Genomic DNA, 3,629 nt, shown 5'->3' on the forward strand with positions numbered 1-3,629 from the left:
GTGCTGGGACTCTCCTCTTCCTTGATGATGGCGGGTAGAAGAGGCCTTAATGTGGCTGACTGCCAAAGGGTTCATTACCAAGTCGTATCAGTCAAGAATAAAAAGAGTTAGACCTTGTTTTGCCTTCCCTGCTGTTTTCAGAAAAAAAAAAAAAGAAGAAGAAAAAGAGCTTGGAGGAAGAAAAAGAGAGTTCTGTGTCCAAATCCTAGCTCTACTTCTGGCTAAATAAGCTCTGTAACCTCAGTTTCTTTGACTGGAAAATGGAAATAAGAATGGTCACTCTGAACCGGGTGCAAGGGATGTGCTTGTAATCCAGCAGCTCAGGAAGCCGAGGCAGGAGAATCATGAGTTCAAAGCCAGCCTCAGCAACTTAGCAAAGTCCTATGCAACTTAGTAAAACCCTGTCATATATATATATATGTTTTTGTTTTTTGTTTTGGCTACCTGGGATTGAACTCAGGGGCACTTGACCCCTAAGCCACATCCCCAGCTCTTTTTTGTATTTTATTTAGAGACAGGGTCTCACTCAGTTGCTTAGCACCTCGCTTTTACTGATGCTGGCTTTGAACTCGCAATCCTCCTGTCTCAGCCTCCCTAGCCACTGGGATTACAGGCATACACGCCCATGCCTGGCTACAGCAATATATTTTTATAAGCAAACTAACTCCACATGTACATCATCTTCAAAGTAACATTAGTACGTTAAATTGAAAGTAAAAAAGAAAAAAAAAATAAGTAGGAGAGTATTTGGCTCATGATTTCAGAGGTACAGTCCATGCTTGATCAATTCCATATCTCTGGGCCCAAGAAGTGGTACAATACATGATGAAAAGGTACAGCAAAGGAAAACAGCTCAGGACATAGCAATAGGGAATCAGAGAGAGGTTTGCTCACCAGGGACATAATAAAAACCCCAAAGTCACACCTCCATTGACCTACTTCATCCAGTCACAACCTACCTGCCTATAGTTATCTCCCAGTTAGCCCACCAGTGGACTAATCCACTGATTAGATTACACCTCTCTTATTATTAATCTTATTATTTCATCTCTAAAAATGAGCTTTGGGTGACACCTTGTCTCTTAAATTGTAACATTCTGCTCCTGGATCACAAAAGCTCATGCTAATCTCACGATGCAAATTACATTTTGACCATTTTTTAGAGTACTCTATAGTCTTAATAGTTTCAACATTACCCAAAATTCTAAGACCAGAACTCTCACTGAAGACTCAAGGCAAACTCTTGAATGTTTTCCTATAAAGATCAAAAGCAAGTTACATACATCCAATATATAATGACACAAAGAAAACATTTTTATTCCATAGTGGAGAAATAGGGACATAGAAAGAAGGGATGAGCCCAAAGCAAACCTGAAATCCAGCTGGGCAAACAAGTACTATAGCTCTACATCTGGTGGTTAGAAAATATGGTATTGTGATGTTCTCTCCAAAGGACTTACGTAGCTCTACCCTGTGGCCATGGCCTCTCTCTTGACTTGTTTCTGCTTGTTTTTTTGTTGCTGTTGTTATTTGGTTGGTTGGTTGGTTTTGGTTTTGTTAGCTTTTCTAGGCATACATCCCTATTACTGGCATCTCTTAATCTCAGGCGTCTCCACAGTGGCTTCAGCTTCCTTTATACATCTTTGTGCATCACCCTTTCAGGAGCATCCCACAGGACTCTGACCCTACTATGCTTTGTCTGGTCTCCTAGGCCTTCCTTTAAAATTTTGGTGGAAGCCTCCAAGATCCTCTAACTCCAGCATCCTGCATTCCTGCAGAACCAGTATCACATGGTTGATGCCAAGGTTGGCTATATTTTGAGCAGTAGCCAAGCCTCCTGATACCATCACTACAGCAGCTTCTGCAGCCTCTGAGTACCTGCATGGCTGAGCACAGTGAAACAACTTCCTAGGTACCCCTGAGATGGATATGGTCTTGCCAGTTCCTGAGATGCCCTAAAGTCATCTTTCTTATTGTTTATGTGTAAAGTACTTAGCATATATACTTTTTTTTCCTTTGGTGGGGGGTATACTGAGATTGAGCCCAGAGATGCTTTACATCTAAACCACATTCACTACACTTTTATGTTGAGATAGGATCTTGCTAAGCTGTGCAGGGCTTCAATAAGTTGCTGAGGCTGGCCTCAAACTTTCAATTCTCTTGCCTCAGGCTTCAAAATTAACTGGAATAATAGGTATGCACCAGAGTGTCCAGCACAACCATCCCTTCTTTAACTCCATTTATATTTGCACTTTTCTGAACAATTGCAAATTTTTCAATCATTCTGCATTGATCATCAAGTAAACTTAATTAAAAGCTGCCAGCAATATCTATGCCACTGCCTGAATGCTGTGCTGCCTTGTAATTTCTTCTGCCAGATTAACCAGTCCATAACCTTTAAATTCACCCTCAAGGAAAATCTCACACATGGAAAAATATAGATAACTTCTTTGCGAGAATGTAACATGAATGACCTCCAGAACAATTTCCAATAGAGTTGCCTTTTTCCTCTGAAACCTCATAATCCCAGTCTTTACCATCTTTACTCTTATTGGTTGTTCTTCTGAGCATCTTAAAACTTTTCCAGCAAACATTGCCAAACTTTTCAATACTCTTCCTCTCTGCAAACAAAAGGCTTCTGAACCACATGGTCAGGTTAGTCACAACAATGACCTTACTTCTCAGTTGCGATTTCTGTTTTAGTCAGCTTTTTCATTGCTGTGACCAAAAGACCTGTCAAGATTAAAAGAGTAGGAAAGTTTATTTTGACTCAGTTTTATAGTCCATACTTGGCCTACTTCATACCTCTGGGATCAAGGTGAGGGAGAATATCATGGTGGAAGAATGTGGCAAAGGAAAGCAGCTCAGAACACAGCAACCAGGCAGCAGAGTTAGAGGATCTTTATTTAATAAATAATAGTAGCTGTCTAGACACTGGAGGCACTATGATAAATAAGAAAAATAATTACTATTCTTACTGATTTTGCATTCAAATAAAGAAAACAATCAGTAAACAAGTAAATGATAACCTAAGATAATGATAATTATCATGACAGAAATAATGATGATTAGGGTAAAGGGATGGCATATAAACTGAGTATGTGTGGGAACTATGCCAAATGTGTATTCCTTCCTACTTCCAATAAAGACCATGTGACTTGTGTTCATTTACCCACAGTTGGCAGTCACAATTAATCTCACTGTAGCTCTTGACACTAGAAGAAAGAGAATTATCTCACCCTATCTCACACCTATAGGACCTCCATTCCAGAGCATATATATTGATGCTATCTGTAAAGCCAAAGTATTGTCCTTCCTCCAAATAGCTACTGAAATTAAATTTACAATATGTCTCAAACTCCTGATTTTTTCTCCAGCTTTTGGGTAGTCTATGGAGTGCCACTGTGGCAATTATACTGTTAAGCAGCTATCTTTAGCTCTAGTGTCATTGCTACAATTTTCAGTATATCAGATCCCTGAACTGCCATACTGCCTGGTGTTAATTCCTCCTTTCCCCACAAAACCTTTGCACTGAGATTTGTATAACTCCCCCTATAAAATCAGATAATCCCAACAAACAGCTTTCCTTAAACATTCCTTTTACAAAAAAAAAAAAAAAAAAAAAAAAA

The sequence above is a fragment of the Marmota marmota genome, unplaced genomic scaffold (genome assembly GCF_001458135.2).
Source record: "Marmota marmota marmota unplaced genomic scaffold, marMar, whole genome shotgun sequence".
NCBI lineage: Eukaryota > Metazoa > Chordata > Mammalia > Rodentia > Sciuridae > Marmota > Marmota marmota.